The 21873-nt window shown below is 44.4% G+C and overlaps 1 protein-coding gene across 1 annotated transcript in view; it reads left to right on the top strand.

The window, feature by feature from the left end:
- The window catches only part of PRKN (parkin RBR E3 ubiquitin protein ligase), a 1219260-nt gene that overhangs the window by 627665 nt on the left and 569722 nt on the right, over nt 1–21873 (top strand). The gene's annotated exons all lie outside the window — the stretch shown is intronic.

Here is a 21873-nt window from a genome sequence, read left to right as displayed (position 1 = left end):
AACTACTAGGCTATCTAGATGGCACGTGATATCTGCAACCTTCGCACCAGGCAGGCAATTCACCATGCGGTCTACACACCCATCACAACCCCAGCTGTCTATGTGTCTAATGATCGAATCTCCCACTACCACAAGCCCCCCTCCCCCCAGAGGCACAGCCTCAGCACGAGAGGATATTTGTTTGTCTTCGGAGGAAAGGGTCCCGTCTAAGGGATCATTTCCCTCTTCCTCAGAATGACGCCCTCCTCCCCTGAGACCCGCCTTCTCCATGACAGCAGAGGAGCTGTCACCCTGGAGTGGGACACAGCTAATGGGTCCCTGGAGGTCTCATCCACCAACCTCTCTGCCTCTCTTAGCTTCTCCAGGTCAGCAACCTTGGTCTCAAGGGAACGCACTTCTTCCCTGAAAGCCAGGAGCTCATTACACCAAGCACACAGCCACGACTTCCGTCCATCAGGCAGATAGTCGTACTTGTGGCACTCAGTACAATACACTGGATAGCCCCCAGTCCCCTGCTGGCTTATCTATGATAACTGCAGTGAGCAAGTTCAGCTGTTAATATGCACACTTATTCCAACATGGAGATTTAATTTCCATACTGGAGAAAACAATGTTTGAGTAAGCTGTCATTAATAGTGTTCGTTAATGAAACAAGGCATATATTATCTAATTTAGCCCTATGGTCTTTCTGTGGTTCAGTGAATTTCCCCATCCCCCTGTGTCAGGCTTTGACACAGCCACTTTCCGGAGTAAATATGGTGATGGGTCCCATACTCCTCTAGGGAGTGAATGAGATGGTAATGAAGCTTTCAAGTTTTACTATTATTTGTGACAGATGGGCTCAAATTCAAAAGGTGTGGAGATAGAGGAAGCTGAGCCAGTAGGAGATAAAAAAGCAAAGGTAGCCATGTTAGTCCATGGAGACCGGGGGTGGGCAGGGAGATCCAAACTTCATAGTTGGGCAATAACTTTATTAAAACCAACCAAAATACCACAGAAGAGTGTGTGAGCTTTTGAGTTCTACAGAACTCTTTATCAGGCTAAGTGGTACAAAATGTAGGGTATGGGGGAAGAAAAAGAAAACTGTGGAAAACAGAAATGTAGGTAAGAGAATGCTTGTTCAATTACCTTATCTGTGCGAATCCAAATAAGCATAGAACCCACATTTTAAAAAAGCTGGCAGAATGGAGGGCGGAGCTGGTCTGCTACCTTCACAGTCAAAGACGGAACTGAAAGCATTTTTCCTAACTGATGGGATTCCTACTTCAGGCTAACAATTTAAATCAGCTTTATCCAACCTGGTGCCCTCCAGATGCATGGAACGGCAACTCCCGATGGCTGTGCCGGCTAGGAGTTATGGGAATTGCACCAGGTTAGGGGAGGCTGGTTTAACATTTTTTAAAAAATATTGTCTGCATTTCTAATTAAAAGCTAAGGGTTGTGTTTCAGCTGATTGAAGAAGATCATAGAATCATAGAACCATAGAATAGTGGGGTCAGAAGGGGCCTACAAGGTCATCGAGTCCAACCCCCTGCTCAATGGGGGTTGATCCAAGTCAAGGAATCCAAGTCAAAGCATCCCTGACAGATGGCTGTCCAGCCTCATCTTGAATGCCTCCAGTGTGGGAGAGCCCACTACCTCCCTAGGGAATTGGTTCCATTGTCATATTGCTCTAACAGTCAGGAAGTTTCTCCTGATGTTCAGCCGAAATCTGGCTTCCTCTAACTTGAGCCATGATTCCATGTCCTGCACTCTGGGATGATCGAGAAGAGATCCTGGCCTTCCTCTCTGTGACAACCTTTCAAGTACTTGAAGAGCATTATCATAGCTCCCCTCAGTCTTCTCTTCTCAAGGCTAAACATGCCCAGTTCTTTCAGTCTCTCTTCATAGGGCTTTGTTTCCAGTCCCCTGATCATCTTCACTGCCCTCCTCTGAACCCTCTCCAGCTTGTCTGCACCTTCTTCAAGTGCAGTGCCCAGAACTGGACACAGTACTCCAGATGAGGCCTAACCAGTGCTGAGTAGAGGGGAACAAGTACTTCTCGTGATTTGGAAGCTATGCTTCTATTAATGCAGCCCAAAATAGCATTTGCCTTTTTTGCAGCCACATCACATTGTTGGCTCATATTCAGCTTGTGATCGACAACAATACCAAGATCCTTCTCGCTTGTAGTGTTGTTGAGCCAAGTATCCCGCATCTTGTAACTGTGCATTTGGTGTATTTTTCCTAGGTGCAGAACTTGGCATTTATCCCTATTAAATGTCATTCTGTTGTTTTCTGCCCAGCGCTCCAGCCTATCAAGATCACTTTGAATTCTGTTTCTGTCCTCCCAGGTATTAGCTATCCCACCCAATTTTGTGTCATCTGCAAATTTGATCAGCATTCCTCCACCTCCTCACCCAAGTTATTAATAAAAATGTTGAAGAGCACTGGGCCCAGGACTGAGCCCTGCGGTACCCCGCTCATTACCTCTCCCCAGTTTGAGAAGATCCCATTGATAAGCACTCTTTGAGTCCGATTCTGTAGCCAGCTGTGGATCCACTGGATCGTTGTTTCATCTAGCCCACTTTGAGCTAGTTTGCTCATCGAGATATCATGGGGCACTTCGTCGAAAGCTTTGCTGAAGTCGAGGTATATGATGTCCACAGCATTCCCACAGTCCGCAAGGGAGTTGACCTGATCAAAAAAATGAGATCAGATTAGGCCGACAGGATTTGTTCTTGACAAATCCATGTTGGCTTTGAGTGATCACTGCATTGTTTTCAACGTGCTTACGGATTGCTTGCTTTATCATCTGCTTCAGGATTTTCCCTGGGATTGATGTTGGACTGACAGGTCTGTAGTTCCCAGGTTCCTCCTTTTTACCCTTTTTGAAGATAGGGACAACATTAGCCTTCCTTCAGGCATCTGGCACTTCCCCCGTCCTCCATGATTTCTCAAAGAGAATAGACAGCGGTTCTGAGAGTTCTTCTGCCAGTTCCTTTATGACTCTAGGATGCAGTTCATCTGGCCCTGGAGATTTGAACTCATTCAAAGTAATGTGATCCTTTGTTAAAGCTCAGTGTCTTTCACTAGTTGAACTTTTGCATTCTGAAGCAAGCACCACTGTGTTGGATAGAAGTTACTCCTGGGTAAGTATGCATAGGATAGCAGTCATGCCACAACAACAAATTAGTCTTGAAGGTGCCACAGGATTCCCTTTGGAAAAACTGGTAATTCTTCCTTCAATTTTGTAGTAGTACTTTGTCAGATTAAAATCGGCATCTTACTAACGGTTTCCCACATGTGGTGGTTTGTGCCAGAAAGCAACAATGTTGTTTAATATTTGAGCTTATATAAGACATATAAGTATGGGTGTGTGTCACAAAAGTATAGCCACAAAATTTGGAAAGGGAAAAAAAAGCTGCGGAATAAATTGCACATTAAAAGCAACAATAACAACTAAAGAAATCGCATGTGTCAATCAGCATGCACAAAGCCTGACAATGTAATCCAGCACATGTTCTTCAGATATGAGCCCCACTGAGTTAAATGGGGCTTGCTGCTTACTCCTATGTTATAGGGTTACAGCCTGCATAATATGACTTCATCAATTTCATCAGGCAGTATCTAATTGGTTAATGCATATAATATTATTGCGTTGTTATAGTGGAAGTGGACTTTACAGCTGGCTAGTAGAAAACTAATGCTTGGTTACCAAGCCCAGCAATAATTTGTAGAACCCTGCCCTGAGGACAGGAAAACTAAGCTCCTGATTTAGTGACTTCGTACTTTATTGTCATTCCACAGTACAAGAAAAACTATTACCAGAGATGCTGTTTATTCTGTGTGAAGGAGGCCTTTAATTTCCCTCCAGTTGCAACCCAATTATATTGTTATCATAATTAATGAAATTAATAACAAAGGAGAATTTTCCTTCACTGTAAATGCTCCATTTTCAGCAGTTAGGAGAATAATCTAATAATTTAAATAGATAGTTACTATTTTGTTGAATCCTTTTACAAATCACTTAATGAAGTTAGAATTCACTTAAAAGGAATTATGGAGTATGCTTGAGACAAAGATAAGCACATATACGTCCTTGTACTTTTTAAATTATTTTTTTTTCATCTGATTTTTGCACATTGGGAAGAAAAAATGCAGGAGAGAGCATTTATAATGCAAATGACAAATCTGATCAAGGTAGGTTCTACATTTGCATTAGAAAGCCAACTGAAGGAACAGCGATTGTTGGAGTCATGTATGAAAACACCTTCAGCCTTCCCTTAGGACCTTAGGTTATTGCTAAAGGACCTTGAGCAGATGCTGTTGCTGGTTTTCCCCCCAAATTTATTTATTTAATTGAGGGAGTTTTAAGACCTTAAATCTCCCCTTTGAAATAAGTGGAAACTCTGGAAGGATTGTTCCCTGTGTTTTTAAAGAACCATTATACTATCTTATTATGATAACTTTTAAATGAATGAATTAGGTTGTTTTTTTCTTGGCATTAATTTTCCAAAGGCATAAGGGAAGGATGCATTTTTCAACTGCCACGATTGCTCTGTATAGAATAGTACATTCAATCCATTTTTTGAAATATCAAGCTGTATGAAGTCAGGGCTTTTCTATTCCATCAGACCCTTGTGGTAGATCCAATTCAGAGAATTTCATCTTCTCCGTGAGTTCATAGTTTGGTATAAACCCAAGAACACAATGCAACCGTTTTATTCACTAGCTCCATCACAAGGCCAGTAAATTTAATCAGTTGTTAAATCCTGATGGGTTTCTCATTTTCTTTGTTTTGGTCAGTGGAGTCCAAAGACAGAGAATAAAACAGATTTACCAAAAAGTCTACATCTATCATCTTTGGGCAGATTTAATTAGCAATCTTGAAACACTAATGTGTTCTTAAGTTGTTTTTTATTACACAGTTTGCACACAGCTTTGATTTTCTTTCTCTGTTCTCATTCATAATCCTTTTTCCGTCATAATAATGAGAAGAGATGCTATAAAGGGATACAAAGGTGTGGTGTAGAGATCAAAACCCACCCCAGAGAAATTTTGCTAGCTTAATTGAAATTCATTCAGCATCTCTTGAAATACCTCAGATGTTTTGCTTGTGGAGGAACTCCCAAATTTGCTTTTGATTTCACTCTAGGCAACATTTGGATGGCAACTCCAATCATTAGACTCCACAGTAATGTGTATCTATATTTGACATGAAGTATTGTTTTGTCAAGGTCTCAGGAATTAACCCTGCTAGCACTTATTTAGATTTTCTAGGCTTCTGTGACATCCCCATCTTTCCTTAAATTATGCTTCATGAAACCAGTAAGACTTACACTGAATTCAGAAAACATTAATCCCTATCATATGTATTCTAAAGAGAAGTATGTGCGTTCTCACAATTTATGGAACTTGGTACATGTGAACTTCTTATTGGAACTTGGGCAAATAATACTGTATGTATGAACCGTTGCTTTCAACATTAAATAAGATTGCTTCCAAACTGAAGCTCTTTAGCTCCACTGAGGTATTGCTTTTGTGCAGTCATCTGGAGATGGAATTAAAATGGCGGTTCCACAAACAACTTGATATAGAACTGTATTATCCAGCAATGCCCTTACCCATGGCCAAGATTCTTCACTGATATTTACTCAGATGTTAGTCCCATTTGGCAAAGATGCCTTCCAGTGTGAATTCAATATTTCCCACTTGCAGCCTCTGTCCTCATTTGAGGCTGAAAGCAAACTGGCAGGCAGCAGTCTTTTAATACTAGATTAATATCTCCCCATTCATGGATCACTGCCTTGTTGTGGCGAAGGGGCTTGCGTAACTCAGTGAAGCCATAAGCTATGCTGTGCAGGGCCACCCAAGACGGACAGGCCATGGCAGAGAGTTCTGACAAAATGTGGTCCACTGGAGAAGGAAATGGCAACCCACTCCAGTATTCTTGCCAAGAAAACCCCATGGAACGTATCACAAGGCTAAAAGATATGACGCCGGAAGATGAGCCCTTCAGGTCGGAAGGTGTCCAATATACTACTGGGGAAGAGCAGAGGGAATTTCCATGTAGCTCCAGAAAGAGTGAAGCGGCTGGGCCAAAGCCGAAAGGACACTCAGCTGTGGATGTGTCTGGTGGTGAAAAGAAAGTCCGATGCTGTAAAGAACAATATTGTTTAGGAACCTGGAATGTAAGATCAGTGAATCAAGGTAAGCTGGAGGTGGTCAAACATGAGATGGCAAGATTGAACATTGACATCTTGGGAATCAGCGAACTAAAATGGACAAGCATGGGCAAATTGAATTCAGGTGACCATTATAACTACTACTGTGGGCAAGAATCCCTTAGAAGAAATGGAGTAGCACTCATAGTCAATAAAAGGGTGGGAAAAGCAGTACTGGGGTACAATCTCAAAAACGATAGAATGATCTCAGTACGAATCCAAGGCAAACCATTCAACATCACAGTAATTCAAGTCTATGCCCCAACCACTGAGGCCGAAGAAGCTGAGGTTGATCAGTTCTGTGAAGACCTACAACACCTTCTAGAACTAACACCAAAAAAAGATGTCCTTCTCATCATAGGGGATTGGAATGCCAAAGTAGGAAGTCAAGAAATCACCGGGATAACAGGCAAGCATGGCCTTGGTGTACAAAATGAAGCAGGACAAAGCCTAATAGAGTTTTGCCAAGAGAACACGCTGATCATAGCAAACACTCTTTTCCAACAGCACAAGAGGCGACTCTACACATGGACATCACCAGATGGTCAATATCGAGATCCGATTGATTATGTCCTTTGCAGCCAAAGATGGAGAAGCTCTATAGAGTCAGTAAAAACAAGATCTGGAGCTGAGCAAGATCTGGAGCTGAGCTGCTTCTTGTTGCAAAATTTCAGCTTAAATTGAAGAACGTAGGGGAAACCACTAAACCATTCAGGTATGACCTAAATCATATCCCTTATGAATATACAGTGGAGGTGAGGAATACATTTCAGGGATTAGACCTGATAGACAGAGTGCCTGAGGAACTATGAATGGAGGTCCGTAACATTGTTCAGGAGGCAGCAACGAAATCCATCCCAAAGAAAAAGAAATGCAAGAAAGCAAAGTGGCTGTCTGATGAGGCTTTACAAGTAGCTGAGGAAAGAAGGGAAGTGAAAAGCAAAGGAAGAAAGGGGAAGATATATCCAACTGAATGCAGAGTTCCAGAGAATAGCAAGGAGTGACAAGAAGGCCTTCTTAAATGAAGAATGCAAAGAAATCGAGGAAAACAATATAATGGGAAAGACTAGAGATCTTTTCAAGAAAATCAGAGATCTCAAGGGAATGTTTTGTGCAAAGACAGGCATGATAAAGGACAAAGAAGGCAGGGACGTAACAGAAGCAGATGAGATTAAGAAGAGGTGGAAAGAATACACAGAAGAACTATACAGGAAAGATCTGAATGTCCCTGATAATCATGATAGTGCGCTCACTGAACTTGAGCCGGACATCCTAGAGAGTGAAGTCAAGTGGGCCTTAGGAAGCATTACTAACAACAAAGCTAGCAGAGATGACAGTATTCCAGCTGAGCTATTTAAAATCCTATAAGATGATGCTGTTAAAGTTCTGCACTCAATATGCCAACAAATGTGGAACACTCAACAGTGGCCACAAGACTGGAAAAGGTCAGTTTACGTTCCAGTTCCAAAGAAGGGCAATGCCAAAGAGTGTTCAAACTACTGTACAGTTGTGCTCATTTCACATGCCAGCAAGGTGATGCTCAAAATCCTACAAGCTAGTAGGGATGGACGAAAGTCCCTTACCTGTCCTCGAAGCTTGCTTCGCGGTGGGGGGGAGGCGCTTCGCTTCTCCCCCCGAAGTTCATGCGAGGGGCGGGAGGCGCCCCATCCCTCGCCGGCGAAATTCAGTCTGGATAGAAGCGCCCCGTCTACCCGGCCGCGAAAAAAAAACAACCACCCCCGTGATAGGCTACGTAACGATTTACATAGCCTATCACGGCTAGATTTCCAAAGTCAGCCGTGATAGGCTACATTAATCGTCACGTAGCCTATCACGGGTGACTTTGAAGGAAAAAAAAAAGCGCGTACGCAAATGGCGGCCCCCATAGGGCACCGCCATTTGCGTTCCTTATTTGGTCCCTGTAGTCTACGTAAAGATTTACGTAGACTACGGCGAAAATAAGGGCAACGCTATTTGCGTTGCCTTTATTTTCGCCGTAGTCTACGTAAATCTTTATGTAGACTACAGGGACCAAATAAGGAACGCAAATGGCGGCTCCTATGGGGGCCGCCATTTGCGTACATGCATTTTTTTTTCAAAGTCACCCGTGATAGGCTACGTGACGATTAACGTAGCCTATCATGGCTGACTTTGGAGATCTAGCCGTGATAGGCTACGTTAAGCGTTACGTAGCCTATCACGGGGGTTTTGTATTTTTTTTACTTTCCTTGTAATGGCGGCAGTGGCAGCTGGTCGAAAGACCGGCTGCCGTCCCCACCCGTGGTGAAGACCCGACGAACCACCGCCGGGACCCGCCGCCGGGAGGGACATTCGGGAAAGGTAAGTCCCGTCCCGGGGGCGGGGGGCGGAGAATTTCTCCCCGAAACTACTTCGGGGGACCGAACACGTTGGCACTCGGCCCCCCGAAGTTTCGGGGAGAAATTCTCCCCCATCCCTAGGAGAAAGCAAGAGAATTCCAGAAAAAGTCTATTTCTGCTTCATTGACTACGCTAAAGCCTTTGATTGTGTGAATCACAACAAGCTGTGGCAAATTCTTAAAGAGATGGGAGTACCAGACCACCTTACCTGTCTCCTGAGAAACCTGTATGAGGGTCAAGTAGCAACAGTAAGAACCAGTCATGGAACAGCTGATTGGTTCAAAATTGGGAAAGGAGTACGACAAGGCTGTATATTGTTGCCCTGCTTATTTAACTTGTATGCAGAGTACATCATGAGAAATGCCGGGTTGGATGAATCAGAGGTCGGAATTAAGATTGCCGGGAGAATTATCAACAACCTCCGATATGCAGACGATACCACCCTAATGGCAGAAAGCGAAGAGGATCTCAAGAGCCTCTTGTTGAGGGTGAAAGAGGAGAGTGCAAAAGCTGGTTTGAAACTCAACATTAAAAAAACGAAGATCATGGCATCTGGCCCCATCACTTCCTGGCATATAGAAGGGGAAGAAATGGAAGCAGTGACAGATTTTACTTTCTTGGGCTCCAAGATCACCGCAGACGGTGACTGTAGCCATGAAATTAAAAGACGCTTGCTCCTTGGGAGGAAAGCTATGGCCAACCTAGACAGCATAGTAAGAAGCAGAGACATCACCTTGCCGACAAAGGTCCGTCTAATCAAAGCTATGGTTTTCCCAGTAGTAATGTATGGCTGTGAGAGCTGGACTATAAGGAAGGCTGAGCGCCGAAGAATCGATGCTTTCGAACTGTGGTGCTGGAGAAGACTCTTACGAGTCCCCTGGACTGCAAGGAGGTCAAATCAGTCCATCCTAAAGGAAATCAACCCTGAGTGCTCATTGGAAGGACAGATAATGAAGCTGAAGCTCCAATATTTTGGCCACCTAATGCGAAGAGAAAACTCCCTGGAAAAGACCCTGATGCTGGGAAAGACGGAAGGCAAAAGGAGAAGGGGACGGCAGAGGATGAGATGGCTAGATAGCATCACGGATGCAATGAATATGAACTTGAGCAGGCTCCGGGAGAGAGCGCAGGACAGGAAGGCCTGGCGTGCTATGGTCCATGGGGTCACGAAGAGTAGGACACGACTGAACGACTGAACAACAACAACATGCAGAGTACATCATGAGAAACGCCGGGCTGGATGAATCACAGGTTGGAATTAAGATTGCCGGGAGAATTCTCAACAACCTCAGATACGCAGACGATACCACCCTAATGGCAGAAAGCGAAGAGGATCTCAAGAGCCTCTTGTTGAGGGTGAAAGTGGAGAGTGCAAAAGCTGGTTTGAAACTCATTAAAAAAACGAAGATCATGGCATCTGGCCCCATCACTTCCTGGAATATGGAAGGGGAAGAAATGGAAGCAGTGAGTGACAGATTTTATTTTCTTGGGCTCCAAGATCACCACAGACAGTGACTGTAGCCATGAAATTAAAAGATGCTTGCTCCTTGGGAGGAAAGCTATGGCAAACCTAGACAGTATAGTAAGAAGCAGAGACATCACCTTGCTGACAAAGGTTCGTATAATCAAAGCTATGGTTTTCCCAGAAGCAACATATGGCTGTGAGAGCTGGACTATAAGGAAGGCTGAGCGCCGTAGAATCGATGCTTTCGACTGTGGTGCTGGAGAAGACCCTTACGAGTCCCCTGGACTGCAAGGAGGTCAAATCAGTCCATCCTAAAGGAAATCAACCCTGACTGCTCATTGGAAGGACAGATACTGAAGCTGAAGCTCAAATATTTTGGCCACCTAATGCAAAGAGAAAACTCCCTGGAAAAGACCCTGATGCTGGGAAAGATTGAAGGCAAAAGGAGAAGGGGACAGTAGAGGATGAGATGGCTAGATAGCATCACCAATGCAATGAATATGAACTTGAGCACACTCCGGGATAGAGCGGAGGACAGGAAGGCCTGATGTGGAATGTTCCATGGGATCACGAAGAGTCGGACATGACTTAATGACTTAACAACAACAACAACTCTCATGAGCTTCATGGCTACCCCGGATTTTGAAATGTAGGCTGCAATCCTATGCACGTTTAGACAGAATAAAGGCTGACAGCTCCCAGCATTCCCCAGCCAGTGCCTTAACAACTTATATCCAAGACCAACACTATTTTCTATGCTACAGTAGCCCGAAATAATTTTGTTTAGCCAAGTAGCTTGTAACTTGCTTGAACACCCACTGAAGTGGGGTTACTTGTAATATTCCAGAGTCTGAGCCTAGCAGTTGCAGGTTCAAGAGTCCAAGAGTTCGAAGGTGGTGAGCACAAACAGGGATCAGGCAAAAAGAAGATATCAACAGTCCCGGTCACAGACAACACAGTTTAAGGTAACACAGCAGACAAGGAGCAGAAAGTAAGTCTTCAGACCAGAAGTAGTCAGGAAGCAGTCTGGAGTCAAGGCAATGGAAGCTGGATTCAGGAAGGTCTGGACAACATTGTTTTCAGCAACTCATCCATCTCTCAACTGCTGTTCTTAATAGGGATGCTAGAGAATTCCTCCACGGATCCCAGGGGGGCCGAATTCCAGTGAATTCGGCCACCCGGAATCCGTGGCAGAACGGAGCCCCCCACCCCACCACCCTGTGAAAGCCCCGCGAAACGGAGCCTACCTGGTTGCGGCTCCGCTGGCAGCAGTGGCAGCTCCGGCCGCTGCCAGGCTGCTGCAGCCACAAATGGCGGCCGTCGTAGTGGCTGCCATTTGCATCCCTACGCCGGTCCATGATAGGCTATGTATATATTTACGTAGCCTATCACGGCTAAAGCAGGGATGCAAATGGCGTCCCTTACGCCATTTGCGTTCCCGCTTTAGCCGTGATAGGCTACGTAAATATTTACGTAGCCTATCACGGGCTTGCGTAGGGACACAAATGGTTTCCCCTACGCAGGATGCCATTTGCGTCTGCAGCAGCCCGGCAGTGGCTGGAGGTCCCACTGCGGGTTGGCCCGGCTGGTGGCTCTGCGGCTCGGCCGCAGAGCGGAGCTGGCCAGGCAGGATTCTGGGGGAAGGAACGGATCGCCTCCCCCCACCTGCGGAACCTGGCGGAGCTAGGTAAGCAGGGTTTCGTACACCCCTAGTTCTTAAGCAGAGGCTGTCAGAAACCCACCCAAGAGCCAGTGCAGCTTGTTAGTAGCTTCTGAAAAGAGTCTCCACATGAAGAGAGCCCCTACTCCTGAGGAGCCCCCTTACTTCTCAGAAGTCCTCTGCTGCAGTTGGGTACTTCTCCTCGGATCAAGGAGCCTGGCCTTCTGGATTGCCCCTGCAGTGGGTTTTGAACTCTTAGTTTGGAGGTGCCAAGATAGTGATAAATCAGATCCAGGGTTACTTACAAGGAGTACTTTATTGAGTAACTTACAGCACACAGGCATACCCAATGGTTGGGTCAGACAGCTTCTCTGAACCCAGAGCCATGGGTACAATGGGTTTTATACCATACATGTTAGCAGCGGGGCAGCATAGCAGCAGCAAGCGCCCCCTTGCGATCATTCCCAGCATAGACTGACAGTATGTGGTTCTCAGCACAGCCACCTGCAGCTTTAAGACAAACAGACTTCATTTTCACATACACAAATATGTGTATCCGCAAAAATGCGCATTTTACGTGGGTGCAAATATGTGCATTTTAGCAGTCGCCATTTTATTTTTCAAAAATGGTGACTGCGAAGCTTGAGGAGGCCACTGGGGTGAGTGTAGGCCATTCGCCGAGTGCGGGCAGGGGGTGAGCAGGGTCAGGGGCTCGGTGAGCAGGGTTCAGGGCTGCAGGCAGGGGAAGTTCCACCGGATTCCCAGATGGAATCAGGTGCCCGCGCCATCTCTAAACAGGACAAGGCTGTGCTCTGGATACCTCATCAGATTCACCTGCTATAACACTGGATTCCATGTCCTGGTGGATGCCTGAGATTTTATCCTGGAAGTGCCTAGCAAATGCATTACAGTGGGCCTCAGAGGGGTCTACAGTGCCTTTAGGGCCTGCATGTAATAGCCCCCAGACGACTCTGAAGAGCTCCTGTAGGTGGCAGATAGAAGATTCAATAGCAGCAGCAAGATGGTGTTTTTTTGCTGCCCTCACTGCCCCTGAATATACTTTGCCATAGGCACATGCCAGCCTTTGATTGCATCCACTAGGAGTTCTTCATCTGCCGTCTCCTATTTTGTTTCATCGTGCTCAGCAATGTCCCATATTTCAACTTCCTACCTGGCAACCTAAATTTAGCTTCCAGGACTACATGACTCACTTCCCAAGTTACTGGTGCTGACACACACACCACAGCCACTAACTCCTACTACTCAGCACTATGTATGAGTCTATCTAGGCAAAGTGTGGCATCTGCTGTCTCTGTATCAGACAGGAAAGTCACCATGCCATCTACATGCCTGTCACAAGCTCAGCTCTCTGTGTTTCTCATCATCAAATCATCCACTGCCAGCACACATTCACACCCCAGAGACATATCTTCTGCTTGGAAGGATGTCAGTTTATTCCCCAAGGAGTGTGTCCCTTCTAAGGGATCATTCCCCTCTTCTTGGAGTGATGCCCTCTTTCTCCAAGAGTCTCATTCTCTGTGACAGTGGAGGAGCTGCGAACCTGGAAGTTGGGCACTGCTGTCATGTCCCCAAAGGCCTCATCCACAAGCCTCTCTCAGTTCCTCCAGCTCAGCTACCTCAGCCTCAAGAGAACAAACCTGTTCTCTGAGGGCCAGGAGCTCCTTGCACCAAGCACACAGCCATGACTGAATCCAGCAGGCAGATAGGCATTCACGTGACAATTGTACAATTCCCTGGATAGCCTCCACCCACTGCTGGCTTTTAACCTTCATCATGTTTTATTGTTGTTGTTTATTGCACTCCTTTAGTTGAGAAGTTGGGATTTGTTTGCACACATCATAGCTCTCTTATGCCAAGCATGCCAAAAAGAAAGTTGCTCAGCATTTTTGTGTAAGGAACACACACGTTAACTCTTTTAAAAAATCACTCTTGTACTCTGGATTAATCCATTGGGAGTAACTACCTGGTTCTGTATTCACCAAAATAGTATAGAACCTTACTTCACCCAAAAGCATAAATTGATAGTGGCAAAATTGGTTTCTAGTGTACGGTACTTTTTTCTAGTGCTAATGTTAACTCTCCATTAGAGTAACTACATCTTCAGCTTGCTGCACCATAGAATGCCTGATTGAATGCACTTTATGGTCTGTAATGATATTTTTCCCTGTACCTCAGCAATCCATTACTCCAATTCAATTGAGTGGGTTTTTCTGTTTTTTGTTTTTGCATGCAGCACTTTTAAATGCATTTAAAGGAGCTGGGAAGGGACTGCTGCCAATCTCAATTTCCAGCCAGGTGGTCCACACTTATGAAATGATTCCCAACTTCTGTGTTCAGTGTCCTTATTAATACCTATTAGGAAAAGACAATTTCATATCAACTTCAGCCCACAGACTATGCACACCTGCATTTATATGTTGACAATTATGAAACTCTTTCCTGACGGTTGAGATTTATTCATTTATTGCTGTTGCTTTTCAAGGAGGGATTAAATACATAATTCATGAAATAGAATGGAGGAAAGAAAGAACTTACTTAAACTTTTAGAGCATTTTATTAAAAACAGTAAAAACCTAGTGTGAATGCTTATAGAACAACACAAGTTCCTTAGATTCCAAGGACTGTTCTGTATATTTCATATGTATTTTTCATGTTTTCAGGAGAGAATGTCAAGCCAGTGTTTGAGGCCAGAAATAGTTTGAAGAGGGGCAAGGCTGTTTGCCATTGATCTGACTGTTCTTCTGGAAGGTGATCCAGCAAGTTGACCAGACTGTAGGCAGAAGGGGCACTATCGAGAGGTGTCATTCTGCAAACTCAAATAGTGCTAGTGGAGCTCTGCTAAATCTTTCAGTTGTGCAAACGATTGCCCAGTATGCTTGCGTAACCAGTTTTACAACAACTAAAGTTACGTTTGCTTAAGTACGGTTGCGCAAGCAGTTGTACATTATGCTTGTGCAACCCATTGCACATATCCCTTATGTAACCCATTATGCATGACTCTTGTGCAAACCATTACGTATAACTCTTGTGCAATCCATTGTGCAATGGTTGCACAATGGGTTCCACAAGAGTTACGCGCAGTGGGTTGAACAACTGGCTACACAGTGGGCTGCACCATGGGTTGCACAAGAGTTATGCGCAACAGGCTGCACAAGCATAATGTAACTTAACTTTAATCAGATTCTTCTCTTGTACATAGTTCAGAACCTAGTTTCCACAACACAACATCATTTGCACTAACGGAACGACACAGTTGGATACCGCCCGCAGAATATGTTTTCTGACTTGCATTTATGGTGGTGCGTATGTGTGTAGCAATTACTGAATTTGCAGCCCAAATTATCATTGACTCTGTTGAAGAAGCACAGTGTTAGAGAGGTATAAGTAGGAGTGTTTAACATTGTTTTGTTCTTTTCTCTTGCGAAACTAGCCTTTTGGCCTTTTCTCTTGCTAAACCAGACATTAATTATGTACTGAATTTCTGGTTGCTGCATCCCCACCTCCTCACTCCCTGCAATCAGAAGACCACATGTATTTTGGATGAATGAAATCAGTGAGACTAGAGATTTATGGATAGTGTAAAGTCCATTCTGTCTGTGTTTTGCGGATTATCAGGCGCCTTTCATTCCATCGTCTGCCTATCAATGGAACTGGATACTTTTATTTCTGAATTTGTGCAAATGAACAAATTTGCACATGCAAAAATCTACAGATTCCTCCAAAATGCACATTTTCATGCTTTAGCCTAAGGAGGCAATGTGCATTTTTGGCCATTTTTTTTTACTGTGTGTATTTTTCTACAACAGAATTTGCGCAAAAATTGTGAAAGTTAGAAAAAACAGTTTGCAAGTCCATGGAATCTGCCTGACAGGGGAAAAGCCTGCCTGCTGCGGAGTCTGTGGGTTGGATTCATGAAAATCTGAACTCATTTGGTTTTGTTGCGGATTTCTCCGACATCTCTAAGTGGGACTATTCTAGCTTGCTTGCTTGTACTTTCATGGTGCATCAGTATCTACGCCATTTTGCTTTGAGGACATACCTAGGGATGTATGGATTCCCCACCTTCCATTCCAGTGGGGAATCCGCCTCGGGGGGAGGCAATCTGTTCCTCCCCCCCAGAATCCTCCAGAGCAGCTCTGCTCCGTGAGGATTCCATGGAGCTGCACTCCGGCTCTGTAACGCTCACTCCACTTACCTCCACTCCAGGATTCTGGCTGGAATGGCACTCTGGCTCCCCCCTTCTCCCGATCCCATCAGAGACATCCCAACACAGACCTCACTGTTAAAAGCTTTCACGGCCTCCATGTTGTGGCGGAGGGAAAAGGCTAGAGCCGAGTGGAAGGGGGGTGGGCGAGCTGGCTGGCTCACTCCCTGCGATGGTGACATCGGCCGGTTTCCTTCAGAGGCCTCCAGGCCTTGTCGCCATGGCCGGTGGATGGGTTAGGGAAGGGGCTCCTCCCTGCTCCTCTGGGTTGCCCCAGGGCAGGCTCTGTTGGCACTGCGGGGACAAACACACAATAGGTGCAGCGCAGTTCTCCCAGAGAGCAGCCAAGATGCCGGCCACAGCGGCCCCTAGTGGATGAGCGAGCGTACGCCCCAACAGGCAGTTGAGAGGAAAGGCGGCCACCAGCAAGCGCGGAGAGGCACAGCGTCACTCAGTTTCCCTTGGTGACTTAGACACAGTGTGGTTTGAGGACGAGCTCCCCTCGCGGGACTGCAACTGATGGGCGGTGGTGGCAGCAACAGAGGAAATGCAGGTTTCTGTCATCTCTTGCTGCAGTGGAGAAAGTGTTTCTGTGTGTGAGATAGATGGAAGGAGAGAAAGAGAGCCAGCGCTCCGGAGCCGGAGTGCCGTTCCAGCCAGAATCCTCCTGGAGCGGAGGTAAGGAGCCGTTCTGCTGCATATTCCGGAGGCTGGATTCCAAAGAATCCGGCCTCATTTGAATCTGTGGTGGATTTCTCTGACATCCCTACATGAACCCCAACCAAAAATTATTTCTGAATATGGGCACTCTGATGCATACACACAGTGTTTCTCCTCTTGTAAAGACTTTTCCATTAATTTAATAGAGGAGTGCATGTAAACATTTTCCCCTTTCTGTTGAAGTGAATGGGCTGTGCAGACTTGTCTAAAACAAGTGTTGGGACTGTTCTCAGAATGGCATACTGAAAACATAAGAGCACACTGACGTTGCTTTGGAGACTTCTCTGAACAGTGAACTCTGAACAGCCACTTGATTCTGAATACCTTCACTGACGTTAGGAAGTGCTACTCAGTGAAGATATTCAGAATCAGCATTGTTAAAAAGTCCACAGAGTTGTGTAGCGCACTAGAATTTTGCTGGCCCATCTTCCCAAACAGGCCTTTGTTAGACATCTACACTGTTTGTAATCTGCCCAGAGAGCATTACTTATTGGGCAGATTAGAAATGTAATAAATAAGTGAATGAAGTTATGGCCTAAAAGAAAAAAAAGATTCTCTTTCACCCAGATGCAATTCCTACTTGCCACGGGCAAGCCAGTGAGTGAGATGGTATTTATAAACCTGCCTTAAATAATATAAAACTAAAACGGAAAAGATGTATACATTAATAATTTGTCATTCAACTGACTGATTTTGAAGTACACAGCAGTTCTTAAAAAATACTTACCAATAGTCAAAATTATAAGGTGGAACTTCCATAACATCCTTTTTTGAGGTCATATTTAACCTGTGAAATTACATATAAATTGAAATCTTGTTATTTATTTAATGGAAATAGGCTTTCACCTTGCATCCTTGCAGATTGATTCCAGTTGTTTGTTTTGATAGTAATGCATGGTTCTTTAAAATTACATATATGCCAGCCTTTTATAAGCTTTAAAATTCCATTTCTCTTTTTCAGTTTACAACTGTTTTGATTTCTGTGGCAGTGTATCAGTACAAACTGTGTGTGCACATGATAATGGTGTAGCATCTTGTTGTGGAAGGATTGGATGGTGAATACAGGGGGAGAGATTGTGCAGAGAGAACAGTGCTGGCGTCAAGGGTAGGCATGGTTGGGCACCTGCTGAGGGCCCACACCCCAGCAGGGGCCCACTGACAAAAGCCTCTTGGAGTTGCTCCTCCTCCTCACCACTGCAACCTGCTTGTTCACCTGCCTCTCACTCTGGTCCAGACAACAGTGGTGGTGAGAAGGAGGAGTAGCAGATGCCACGGCCTGCTTGCTCGCTGGCTGTCTGCCTGTCAAGCAAGCAAGCGAGTGATAGCAATGATGAGAAAGAGGAGGAGGAGCAATAGCAGCTGGGGACAATGGCAGTGAGAAGATAGATTCACTGACGGAGGGGGCCCATTGAGTGTGTCTTGCCCAAGGGCCCTCAAAAGCCTGGAGATGGCATTGAGAGAGAATACACCTTTGTGTGTACCTGGAAGAAAGTATCTGTTTCTGTGCTTGAAGATCAAAAGTAAATTCTGTGATGAGGCAATGTAATTAATAGTAAAAGGACTGTCTGTTGACTTTGACGTTGTTGTTGGATGTATCCAAAGTGGACAATTGTACTAATTTGGCATCCTTTTACTTTTACAGTGAGTGAAAACCTAATTTCATTTATGTTAGTATCGAAACTCTCACAAGATGTAATCCACTGTTTCCAATTACACCCCCCCCCCGGACCCTCCAAATATATACTAGACCATATTTGCATTGGTGGCCAATGAGGACATCTTTGTTTCCTAGTATTTTCCTCCAAGCATTCTGGGAACCTAAGCACTCCAAAATGGGCGGGTTACCATGATCACAGAAGGAAAATATGCCATAATTGGTGCGGGGGGGACGCACGGACATTGTCTTCCTCTTTTTATTAAACTCTGTGTCAAAACAAAAGTAACAATAGTATATGTATATTTTTAAAAGGCTTATTGATATTCACTGGATAGGCTTCTCAACCACCTCATTTCATTTTTATCAATTTATTTTTATTTTAAATTTGCATACACATAAACATCAGACCTTAATATATACATACCATTAAAATAACACTGTCATAGAAATTACATAAGAAAACCATAAGAAGAGCCTTGCTGGGTCAGACCAAAGGCCTGTTTAGTCCAGCATTCTTCCACAGTGGCACACCAGATGCCTATGGAAAGCCCACAAGCAGGACATGAGTTTAATGGCAACCTCCTGCTCCTGTTTCCTAGCAACTCTTATTTGGAGCCATAGGGCCTCTGATACTGGAGGTAATATATAGCCATCGTGACTAGTAGCCATATTCTCCATGAAATGGTCTAAAAACACTTAAAGCCATCCAAGTTGGTGGCAATCACTACACCAGCATTTAGCTTCATGAGATGACCCTTGGGTTCAGCTATTATGAGTGAGAAACATTCTCCCTATTCACTTTCTCCACAAGATTTTATACACCTCTATCATGCCCCCCCCCTTACCTGACCTTTTTCTGAGCTAAAGAGTACCAAACATTGTGACCTTTCCTTATAGGGGGAGCTGACCAGCCCCTTGATCATTTTGGTTGCCCTTTTCTGCACCCTATCACTTTGCTAAAGCATTTTGTTACTCTGGTAGTATATATTAATATGTGAGAACTGTGTAGGAAGTGACACTGGGGACTGCAGGGGGAAGAGGGAATTGGAAAAAAATTGTACCCTACCTCCTTCCTCCAGGAGGAAGCTTCCAGTGGACCCCAGTTCCCTCCACAAAAGGAAGAAGCCCTCCTGTGTGTGGAGAAGCAAGTCTGGATCCAAACCCAGTATTAACAAATATGTTTGGGGTAATACTCCCTTCAGAGTTTTCCTGCTATATATTAAAGATTCAAACTGAGTTAAAATTGAAGGGATTTCCCCACACTACCTATTATTCTCAATATAACTTCATAATTGGAGACATTACAACTATTATCAGATAGCTCCACCTAGATTTGTAATAATTTCTTCCTGCACTCTACAATGTCCTTAATTCATCACCATCACCTCCTTAAAGCTAGTAATATTGTTTTAAGTCCAGATGAAAATATTACATCTGATCCTAAAATCCTCATTAAAGAAGAATATTATGCAGGGGGGATCGTAGGGGGTTACTTTTGAAATTATCCCATACTGCCATTACCACTACAGTGCAAGAGTTGGTGGATTCTTCCACATCTAGAAGATTTTTGGTGAGAATTTGCCACCTGTAGTTCAGTGATTTACCACATCCACATGTGAAAGTTGCATGCAGTTCCTGATACTTTACTGAGAGTCTGCAGTTCTGCTGTTTACCGCATAGGGCAATGGTCAGCAGTTCCAGCAGTTTCCTAACATATCGCAGTAATTTATTAAGCCAGGGGTGGGCAACTTGTGATGTTTTTGGCCTACAGTTCTTACTATCCCTCACCATTGGCTATGCTGGCTAGAGCTGATGGGAGTTGTAGGCTCAAACATCTGGAGAGCCACAAGTTGGCTACTCCTGTGTTAAGCAGTTCTGTTCTAGCACAATCCAAGGTACATCCTTCTGGGCATTCAGCCATTGAGCAACTGCTTTTAAATGACTGGCATTATATGTTATCGAGTGGGGAATCTTCCTTCCTTAGGAGATTTTCCAAAGTTACTACAGTAACCCTTGGTCTTTTCCCTTCCCAGTTAATGCCTCTCAACATATTCTGCCATTTAGTGCTTTACCGAGTTCATTAATGTTACATGTAATTCCACAGCTCGATGAAACTTAATCTCTAAGTTCTTGTGAACTATTAAGTCCAATAGTCTCCATTTTAAAGGATTTACCTTGTAACCTGAAATTTGTCCAACCCTTATAATACTTTATAAAACTTCTGGGGGAGTTAAAGTGGGATTCATTAAAGAAAGTATAACATATTATAACTGTATAACAAAAAATATATTTTGAAACTGTGCAAATCTATTGCAATTCTTTTAATAGAGTTTGATGCCTTTATAAATGAACCAAAAGTCCCAATAAAATCACAAATAATAGGGCAGAAGTTTTCTAATTTTTCTTCTTCTTTTCCCCCCTTTTTGGATATGCTTTAGCTTATTCACCCTCAACTCTGCCACAACAAGAAGGGAACAGGATGCTGTTACTATAGCTTTTGGGGTGGAGCGGGAATGCTTTCTAAATGGTTTCCACTGTACACCTATGTCTATTTCTTATCTTCAAGTAAGTAACTACGCTCAGCACATCAGGACTGGCAGAAGGGTTTAGAAGTATTAGATACATGCTCACAGTTGTCATGTGCTGGAATAGTACTAAACCAAGATTAAACAAAAGTGAAATACAGTGGAAGTATGTGTAAATTCTTCTCTGATGTTACATTCCTGGCAGAGAGAATAAAGCTACCTAGGAACTTTGATTTTTGGTTTCTGGTATGAAACGTCAGCTCCCATTCTTCTTAGAACTTTGTTTCCTGGCTTGTCATCTTTCACACCCTTTTTCACCTTTCATCTATTTTTTACTCATATTTGTGACATCACTCTATTCAGCATGACTTCAGACTCTGTTTTGCTACTATGACTTAGGGATGCGTGACTCAGCAAAACTCAAATTTGTCAAGCTTCTCGAATTTCTTATTCAAAGCTCATTCTGACTGGTGTCTGCATCGGATTGTAAGCTTTGCGTGTGTGTGTATCAAGGGGGTAGGTCATGAACATTTCTGTGTATTTTTGTGCATATTTTCCCAAATGTATGCCTCAATTGTCTGCATTTTTTTAAATGCACACATTTTTCTCCCCATTGACTAAGGGCACAGTCCTATGGGGATGGCTGTAAGCCTCCGAACTTGGAGGCGTGTGGCCATTCAGTGCGGAGCTGGAGGCACAGCAGAGGTGATCTTTCCTTCTACGCTCCTCCTGCTCTGCATTTCAGCTAGACTTTTTTGCTGGTCTGGCTCATGCATTGGGGAACAGGAGGGAAGGAGGCTGGGGAGGCAGGAGGATTCCTCATAAGCCAGCCTCCCGAGTCCCCTCCCTGCCTATTGGAATCCGAGATCACAAAAGCAACCTCACAAGGAAGATAATGGGGGTGATCTTCCCTGCAGGGTTGCTTTTGTGACCTTGGATGGCAGCCAGCGTGGTTCTCTCCAGGTGAACTGCGAGGGGGAGGGGACTTCAGACTCCTGGGTCCGAGGTTGGAGCACTGTCTCCGGCCTTGGATCCAG

The sequence above is a fragment of the Heloderma suspectum genome, chromosome 1 (genome assembly GCF_057233095.1).
Source record: "Heloderma suspectum isolate Gila_16-S chromosome 1, 16-S_ref, whole genome shotgun sequence".
Taxonomy (NCBI): Eukaryota; Metazoa; Chordata; class Lepidosauria; order Squamata; family Helodermatidae; genus Heloderma; species Heloderma suspectum.
The sequence above is the reverse complement of the archived record's forward strand: the minus strand, read 5'-3'. Positions and strand labels throughout refer to the sequence as shown.